General features: G+C 50.3%; 1 pseudogene; it reads right to left on the bottom strand.

The window, feature by feature from the left end:
* Positions 1 to 956: 956 nt before the first annotated feature.
* On the bottom strand, positions 957 to 5,680 carry LOC114688748 (annotated as a pseudogene).
* Between the last annotated feature and the right edge of the window lie 4,385 nt (positions 5,681 to 10,065).

Raw genomic sequence — 10,065 nt, forward strand, 5'->3', positions numbered from 1 at the left:
TTTGGTTTAGTGCCTCCAGAAATACCAGCAAGGGGCAGCAGCAGGACAGCCACACTCTGCTCAACTGGCAGGCTCCAGCCTAACAAATCCTGAGAAAGCATAACCAGTAGTGGGCCTGTCCCTGCCAGGCCCCCACAAAGGATCAGGCCAGAGGGGCCTGCTGCAGTTACCACTTTGTGCCCACAGCATCTGGGATGGCAGGGGTATATGGTTTAGATCACAAAGCCAGGAGCTTCCAAAACTCTTTTTTCTGCCACAATGGTAAAGCACTCACTACAACCAAAGGGACGGCTAGCCCATCCAGCTACATCCAGTCCCACTGTAAGGAAGTCCAAGGTCCCTAGTAGGGAAGAACCCACTCAGGAGGACTTGCTGGGACAGTACCCAAACTCAGTGGGTTTGGCAGTTGCGTTGGCACCAAAGGTTTAGAGCCGTGGGGTTCCTGCCCCAAATACCTCCAGGAGCCACTCATCTGCCCAGGCTGACGGATTCTGCAGAAGCTCCGGCCATGGATTCAGACAGGAGCCACAAAGCAAGTAGCCTCCTTCCTGGATGTTTGGGGGACCTACCAAGCCTATCCAGCTTCTGTGTTTGGCACTGACTGGCCCCAGGGTCAGCCCCTTTCTCTGTCTGGCCTAAGAGCACAACACAGAGACGATACCTCTTGGGTTGGAGCTGCACCTAAGTCAGGCCTGGTGGAGTCCTGCAATGGGGCAAAATACTCTTTCCTTGAAAGGTAGGGACAAAAAACAAGTGATGGAGAGGAGGAATATGGGGCCTCAGCGGCTGGCCCTTGGCAGTGGGTACCCCAGGGGCTAGGCTAGGAGGCCTGTGAAGGTGGGGTAGCCATGGGCTGGATGAAGTGGTTGGGGTGCTGGCTGAGGAGGGGCCTGGGAGGCACCTGTCCATGGGGTTATGGCACATGTGGGGTTTTCACAGAGAACCGCCTGCAGCCAGGCAGGTGGGCTGTGGAATGATGCACAGGCAGGCACAGGACACATGCATAAGAAGGCTGGCCTTGCCCATCCACAGATTAGATCAGGAACCTCTCAGCATCAGGAAGAAAGACAGGCTCCGGGAGGCCAGGGGGCCCACAGTTTGCCCCTTGTGGGAAGCTCCTGAGGGGCAGGGCTGGCAGCAAGGTATCCACCGAGGCAGGTGAAGTTGAGCTCTGAGCTGCTGGCTGGGCTTTCCCAAGCCCTGGCTGAGTGGGCCCTGCAAGAGCTCTGTTTCCCATGAGCAGGTCGAGGTTCACGCTAAGGTCCACGATGGCATTGATGACTTCCAGCTGCTTCTGTGCATGTCTTAGTTCCTTCAGGATGGAGCTGATTTCCTTGTTGGATGTCTTCAGGATGGGCACTTCATTCTCAGCATTGATCCTGGCTTCTAGGTCCTCCCATGCCCAGCCTGTGTTCTGGAAGAAGATCTTCATCTTCTCAGCAAGATGCTCTGTGTTTTCACGAATGGCATGTGACAGCTGGGACACCTGGTTTAGCATCAGATTATCAAAGATCACCTCCTCACGGTTCCGAGGACTTGTCTTATTGGCCAGGGCATCCTCACAGCTGTCGTTCATGTTCTGATCCAAGTTGTGAGAGTTCATGGAGCCAGGTGGCACCTTCTGGAAATTGAGGCTGGCCTCTGGAATGCACTGTACCAGCTCTTCACGGGCTGAGATGGTCGAGGCAGGGGTGCTGGGCATATTCCCGAGAGATGGGCTGTGAGTGGGTCCTGGTGAGCCCAGTGAATCCCCATCTCTCACCACATCATGAATCTCCCTGGCCAGGATGGCCACATCCTTTACTAGTGTCTGGCTCAGCCTAGCAATCCCTGCGATCTCCGCTGTCTGTACAATGAAGCCGTAAGGGTCAGGCTCTTCCTCATCATTGTCTGTGTCCCGGGGTCTGGGGGCCTGGGAACGAGCCCAGGCAGAGCTGCTGGCCCTTGGGGTCTGTGTGTCTGTTGAGGCATGGGAGCATGTGTGTTTAGGGGAGCTGTGGTGGGACCCATACTCCTCCTTGGAAGTGGACGTGTAATCTGAACCCTGCTGACGCAGCCGTGTACTGGAATAGTATCTGGCAGTGCCCGGGCGGGCCCTGCTGAAGGGCTGGCGGGGGCCCGTGCTGGCAGCAGCAGTAGCAGCAGCCTTCCTGGCAGCAGCCCGGGCCTCGGCTATCGTGGGCTTGCGGCTGGTGCTGTAGAGTTCAGCACTGCGGCCAGAGAAGCCAGTGCGGGCCGGGGCTGTCTCAGAATCCCTGGGTCCTGTGAAGGAGCCTGCCTGCTTCCGGGGCATGGCCAGGATGTCCAAGCATGTCAGTTTCTTGGCCTGCTCAGGGGCTAGTTGATTTGCTGGCTCAGGGTTGGCTGTGGTCCCCTGTTCGGCATCCACGGCCTCGGTGTCCGAGGCATCCCTCAAACGGGCCTGCCTGAGTCGGGAGGTCCTGGTGGGCCTCGGGGTGGACAGGCTGTTGGAGCGGGTCAATGCCTACTGTACCTTCTGAGCAGTGGTGGAACTCTGCTCCTCCCTGGCAGGAGCTCTGCTCCTCCCTGGCAGCTGGGGAGGGTGGAGAAGCCACTGGTTTCCAGCGGGGCCCTTGTCGACCTGTCCCAGTGGCCTCAGGGGTCTCATGGTTAGAATTGGGCAGGTGGGCAAGGCTAGAGCCTCGCTCCTCTTCAGGCCAGTCCAGGGACCCTCGAGACCCATGGCCACGCCGCATAGCCAAATGCCTTGATGGCTCTCCATGGCCCAAGTCTGCAGGGCCTGGTGGGCGGTGCTGTTTCTCTGACAGTCGATCTCGGGAACTGCCCTGGGTAGCACCCCCTGGGTCTGGTACTGCTGGTGGAGACAGCAGGCTCTTCTTCTGTAGCCCTGGAGTCTAGGGGGGGTTTTGGGGCTGGGTCCATTCTTGCCACTGAGCAAGCTAATGGTGCTGGCTGTGTCCACATCTGAATCCCCAGACAGGGAGTCCTCTGGAGGCCTAGGGGTGCTGCCCCCCTCACATTCATCTGCAGACTTGGAGCGTAGTCGGGCCTCAGGGCTGCCAGGGCCTTCTCTGTCTCCTTCAAGATCAAGTGGGTGTCCTGTGTGTGGAAGTCCATGCAAGAGGCCCGCGCTGCAGCCAAGTCTTGTAGGAGTGGGTGACTAGAAATGTGAGGGAGCTTCCCAGGTTCTGGGGGGCCACTGCTTGGCTCCTTGGTGAAGCTCTCTTGCCGGGCTAAGGCCAGTGCCTCCTTGGGTGGAGCCATGTCAGGCTCTGGGGACCAATCACAGCGTAGTTGGATCACCATCCTCCCATTGGCACTGACATAGAGGCCATCCCTTGCTGAAGGGCTGGTCTGGACCACCCATCCCGGGCCATCCACCTCTCCAGGAGCCACAGATGATTTCTTGGGGAAGGTGGACTCCCCATTCTGATCACCAATGAAGAAAGAGGTGAGGGCTAGCTCCCCAGTTGCTCTTGGTGAGCACAGACCCCTGGCCCATGCTAGCTCCTCCTGCTGTTCTGGGCCACGGCCGCCATCTGATCCGCTGGCATCACTGAGGCTATCAGGGTCCATATCTTCCTGGCCTATAAGGCGACTAGCCTGCTCACTGCCCAGCTCTGGTGGCCCTGGGCCATTCTGCCTGACAGCTTCAAGGCCTGCAGGGCTGTCAGCCCTATCAGTGGGCAACTGAGGGAACAGTCACCATGTTCGCACAAGCAAGGTCCCCTCAGGCTCTCCAGTTCTTCACCCAGGACCGTCCTCTGCCAAGGCAGCATCTGAGTAGCTGTCATTCAGGCTAGCCCATTGGGAAACCCACTTCTGACCTCCAGGGGAGCCTGGGACCAAGAGGCTCTGCTGCTGCATCTGGGGGGGCCATGCCTGGTGCTCGGGAAGCAAACTCTTGCAGCAAAGCCATCCGCTGGGCCACACCTCCATCACTGGGTTCATCTCTGTCACCTCTGATGACTAGGCAGAAGGTAACCGAGGACACCCTAGAGAGTTCAGGGGATTCAAATACCCCAAAAACCTGGTCGATCATCTTCCGGGCCTCCTCGACTTCTCTGTCTTGAGCCTCTGTCTCGATGGTGTAGGTGCCGGCATCGCTAAGGCTGTCCTCCTCCTCCTGCCTATGTGCCTTGGTCAGCTGGCGGTCAGTGGGGGGCGGTGGACTGGTTGAGGGGGTCACGGAGCTGGCCCCACGGGGTGTCAGGGGGCAGGCAGCACTGGAGGTGTCTTTTCAGGGACAGGTCTGGCAGCTGGGGAGCTGTCCCGCATACATGAAGTCCTGGGCCAGGCGGGAGCAGTGCCCCACACTGCTAAAGGGGCGTGTAAGGGTACGGTGGATGGGGGAAGTGTTGCCCAGCCGCTCCTCCGTCTTCTCTCTCTTGAGTTAGCCGGCCCTCTGGAGTCCCAAGCTGCTCCCTGACACATAGACCGTGATGCCCGGACGCTCCCTGTTGGCAATCCCGGTGCCCGGGTGCTTGTGTCAGCCTTGGGGTCCACAGGTGGGGTGTGTATAAAGGACTATGAACGTTTCTTGCGGGGTGTATCCTCATCGAAGAACTTGATGACAAAGGCCTGCTGGTTGTGCAACAGCTCCTGGGGGATCCCTCTTGATCTGCCTCTGCAGCCGCACCTGCTCCCCACTGGCTTCTGTTGGGGCTCCAGACACCAAAGGGGCCTTGGCCAAGCGGCCCTCTGAGTCGCTCTGTGTGTCATCCTCATGCTTGTGGTCCTTCAGAGTACGGGTGTGGGTAGGAAGATCGCTTTTGGTGCTCTGATGTTCATCCCCTGGGCTATCCCGGCCCAGCAGGCTTGGGTTATTCTGCACCAGCCAGTCGGCCACCGTGGTTTCGGCTGAGACCATCTGAACAGGTGTGACCTCCTTGCTGGGGGGCCAGTGAGAACTTGGTGATGTGGTCTTTGATCTTCACCTTGCCTGGGCTGCAGTCATCAAACTCAATGGTGAAGGAGGCATGGTTCTGTACCCCAGGGGTCGTCCCACCACCACTTGCCTCCTGGTCTTTTGTTGGCACTTCCTGTATTGGCACCTCAGGGAGCTGTGGTGGCTGTGGGACTTCCTTCATGGAGATCTCGAAGTATCTGGGCTCACGACTTAATGAGTAGTCTGGTGGCTCAGCAGGAGTGGGGCAGCTGTCTAGTTCACTATCTTGCTGGGCCAGGCCCTTGGGACGCTCTGGGTAGGGCTCCTCCTGGTGCCGGTCTTCAGGTGGTGTGGCACTGTCATCCTCACCCCACCAAGAGGGTTGCCCATACAGGGGTGTGCAGTAGGCTACTGCCTCTGCAGCTGGCTGGTATACTTCTCATGCTTGAGTGCCTCCTCAGGAACACGGTGCTGCACACGCTCCAGCACATACATGTTGGAATCATAGCCAAAGTGGATGACATCATTGAGCTTCAGTGTGATGTACTTCTGGTCTGGGATGCGCACATCATTCACAAATGTCCCATTGAGACTGCCCAGGTCCTTCTCCCAGTGCTCATCACGGTGCTGGTCATAGTTGATGACGGCATGCTGCTTCTCCACACTACAGGACTGCAACATGAGCTCACATTCATCACGCCCCACGAAGATGAGCTCACTGGGAGCCAGTGGCAGGTACCACTGCTGCTCACCAGGAACCATGATGTGATGCTCATCTTGGCACTGAGGAGGCCTGCCTGGCCCTGTGCTCCCGCCAGACCTGCGGCTTGCCCGCCTGGTCGCGACCCGACCCAGCCCGGCCCTCTGCCCGCCCTGCCACCGCCTAGGACATGCCCAGCGTGGCCCAAACGCTGGCAGCAGGCCCAGCTGAACCCACGGGCAGAGCCCTTAATTGTTTTTTTACTGGATTATTCCAAAATTATAAATCAAATATGGTAAGCTTTTCTGTAGCAATCTGTTTTGATCATTATTCAGGGTGTTTCTGGGAATTTGTTATTTTATGTTATGATAATGGACATTTTTTTCTACTTTGAGTTCATTTTTCTTTGTCCATCCCCTCTGGATCTTACGTTCTTTTTGTCTTCTTTTCCATGGGATCTCCTGAGCTCTGAGTGGAGAGATTTGGTGGAGGCTTCCCATTTAGGGCTGTGTGTTAAAGGTCTCTCTCTCTCTCTCTCTCTCTCTCTCTCTCTCTCTCTCTCTCTCTCTCTCTCTCTCTCTCTGTGTGTGTGTGTGTGTGTGTGTGTGTGTGTGTGTGCAAGACATGTGAATATCTGTTAATTCAATGCCAGCCTGATATAAAAAGTGAATTCTAGAACAGCCTGGGCTGTTATGTAGAAAAACCTTGTCTTGAGAAAAAAAATTAGGTCTCCCCCACTCTCTCTACCTAATGTTTAACTATGAGTCTCTATATTTGTTCCCATCTGCTGCAGGAGAAAGCTCTAATAATTGCTGAACAAGGCACTGCTCTATGAATATAATTAGGAGTCATTTTATCATTGTATTTTTTTCTTTTTTTACACAGGTATTATTTGGTTTAACCCTAGATTCCTGGGCTCTCTATATTCTGGTTCTTGGCTACTCAAGCAGTGTCACGCATGGCTTCCATCTCCTCAAGTGGTCCTTAAGTCAAATCAGTTCTTGGTTGGTTACTCCCACATGCTCTTTTCCACCATTGCCCTAGCATATCTTCCAAGTAGAACAATATTGTAGATAAAGGGTTGGTGACTGGCTTGGTGTTTGTGTTTCTCTTTTGAGAGCATGCAGAGAATGTTCCTGTACCAAAGACACTAGAATGGAGAAGTAAAGACTCTATGCAGGCACCAGCTCAACATCTCTATCTTCAATGAATGTGTAGTTGTTATCTTCAGCAATGGGGCCTTGCTGTCAGTTTGTGGAGAGCAACCTATTGTCTTGGCAACAGACTGAGTTGTTTGGGGATTACAGAGGTGCCCCTTTGGCCAACAACTCAGTCAGATTTAACCCAATCTTAGTACCGCAAACTTTGATTATAAGAGGTGGCCAGTTTGGGCTTGGTCTCCCCCATTTGTAGCTGAAGATTTCTCCAGTCCTGTCTGGCCCACAGTCAGGACAAATCTCTCTCACCCGCCAGTCCCACAGCCGCTCAGACCCAACCAAGTAAACACACAAAGACTTATATTGCTTACAAATTGTATGATTGTGGCAGGCTTCTTGTTATCTAGTTCTTATATCTCAAACTAACCCATATTTATTATTCTATAAGTTGTCATGTAGCTCATGGCTTACTGGTACCTTACATCTCACTTGTCATAGCAGCTACTGGCAGCATCTCTCTGACTCTGCCTTCCTGTTCCCCCAATTCTCCACTCTGTTAGTCTCACCTATACTTCCTGCCTGGCTACTGGCCAATCAGTGTTTTATTTGTCAATCAATCATCCACAGCACGCACTATGTGGTGATTTCATTCAGATTACTTTCATATATTTATACATTTTATGAACTATCTACTGAATTATTTTTCCATAATACCCCACAAATTCCCCTTAATTTTAGCTGTCTTTCCCTCTATTCCTTCTCATAACCTTCTTTTTCCTCCCCCTCTCCCTCACCACTTGATCCTTCCATTCCAGCTCCTATCTTCCATCCATAACTATTTATTCTATTTCCCTTTCCTAACCAGAAGTTCTGGCTGTGGGTCTCCATATTTGTTCCCATCTTCTGCAAGGGGAAGCTTCTCTGATGTTAGAGAAACAACATGAGAGAATATCATCTATGAATATCATTAAGATTCATTTTATCACTACATTTTTTCTTTATTTAGACCAATATTACTTGGTTTTATCCTAGGTCCCCGAGTTATCCAGTCTCAGGCTCTTGGTCACCCAAACATTGTCATATATGTGTTCCATATAATGGAGTGTAGCTTAAGTCAAATGTGTTATTTGTTGGCTACTCCCACATGCTTTGTGGCACCACAAACTGCTGTGGATATTACTCTATATAAATAAAACACTGATGGCCAGTGACCAGGCAGGAAGTATAGGTGGGACAAGGAGAGAGGAGAATTGGGGAAACAGGAGGAAGGGGGAGGAACACTGCAGCCACCGCCAGGATAAGCAACATGTAAAGACGCTGGTAAGCCTCCAGCCATGTGGCAAGGTATAGATTTATAAAAATGGGTTAATTTAAGATAAAAGAACAGTTAGCAAGAAGCCTGCCATGGCCATACAGTTTGTAAGTAATATAAGTGTCTGAGTGATTATTTTATACGTGGATTGTGGGACTGCAGGGCTTGGTGGAACCTGGAGAGAAGCTCTCCAGCAACAAATGGCACCCAACAGCTCAAGTTTCTACCTTAAACCTAACAATATTTAATAACCAATTCTAAACAGAGCCAAAAACAGGTTCTTGCTTCTTGTCTCATACTGGCAGGTTTGAACACTGGCGGGTTCCTGGCGTGTGCGTTTGACCGGCAGTATGGCGGAGAGAAGCTCTCCAGCAACAACAAACAATTTAGATGTTCCTCAATAGAAAAATGGATAAAGAAAATGAGAAAATGTAGAGTATTTATACAATAGACTATTACTCAGCCATTAATAAATGACACCACAAAATTTGCATGCAAGTGAATGGAAATAGATAAAAATTATCCTGAGTGAGGTATCACAGACTCAGAAAGATGAATGCAGTATGTATTTGCTTGAATGTGGATATTAACTGTGAAGTCAAAGATAACTACACTACAGTCAGCAGACCCACAGAGAATCCTTTGTCTTACTGTAATTTAAATCTCACAGCAACTCTAGGAAATAAACCCTGTAAAGATATAGAAATGGAAATAGTATGGTGTGAACCTTGCCCAAGGAGCACACTTGCTCTCAGACAGTAGGCATGCTGAGAATCCTTTAGAATTCTTTTTCCTTCCTTGAAGTCTGACCTTCCTGGCATCTTTCCCAGTGATCTCTACCAGGAAGACTCCTGCTGAGCACATGGCTATCTTAACGTCAGACAAGCTGCTTTATTTCTTCCATGTTAAAGAAAAAATAATGCAAACTGGCCTCCTTTTCCAATCCCTGTAAGTTTAGGCTAATTTGGCTCCACTCCAGACTGGTTAACTGAGATTTCTGTGTGGGAAATATTAGGTTATTCAGATCGCACATTACTTTTCAGTCCATCAAAGTAATGTGACTTTACAGTTGTTTGCACAATTTCAGATTGCAAAAAAACAAATAAATACCTTCATCGTTTTGGAGGTGACCAATTTGTACTTATGGGTTGTTTTTTGTCCTGCAGTCATCTTTGGATATATTGAGCATGACATTATATGTGGTATACTTGGAAGATAATGAGTAAGATTATTTCTTAATCAAATACTACAATTGGTATAAACTTTCTCATATAACTAATTTTTATTCCAATTATGTGTTCCTCAGTTGTAATGCTGACAATCCTTCAAATAAATTCTACTAATGAGCTACATGATAAGTATGTTCTTTATAGATTGGTGGTGTTTTCCATTGCTCATAAAGACTTTTAAATTTTTAATTAAATATTTATTTATTGTAATATTTGTTGAAAATATATTTTGAACAACATATTCTGATTACAATTTCCTCTCTCCCAGTTTGTGCCCACTTCCCTACCCACCAAAATCCAAACACTTACGCACTTTCTTTCTCTTTTTCATTAAAAAACAAACAGGAAACTAAAAAACAAACAGGGAGAAAGAATAGGACAAAAAACAACAGAAAAAAAGAAGCCAAAGAGAAAGGATGAGAAACACATGTAGATGTAATCACACACACATGGACATACAGAAATAACATAAAAACACAAAATCAGAAACCATAATGTATAAGGAAAAGGGCTAAAATGCAAAAGAAAAAAAGAAAGAAAAAACCAGGCCTTGACAAAGCTTTATGGGAAAAATACCTCTAAATATAACATTGAGTACATTTTATGTTGGCCATCTACTGCTGGGAATGGGGCACCCTTGAGTGTGGTTTGTGCACCCAGTGAGACTCCACTGGTGAAAACTAGTTTTTCCTTTGTGAGTGGCTTTCAATTGGAGAGAGCTTCTGGGTTAAGGATAAGGGCTTGTGTCCAATTCCCCTTTCATCATTGGGAGCCCATCTGGCTTAGAATGTGACAGG

This window comes from Peromyscus leucopus, chromosome X, assembly GCF_004664715.2.
Source record: "Peromyscus leucopus breed LL Stock chromosome X, UCI_PerLeu_2.1, whole genome shotgun sequence".
In the NCBI taxonomy this organism is placed as follows: Eukaryota; Metazoa; Chordata; class Mammalia; order Rodentia; family Cricetidae; genus Peromyscus; species Peromyscus leucopus.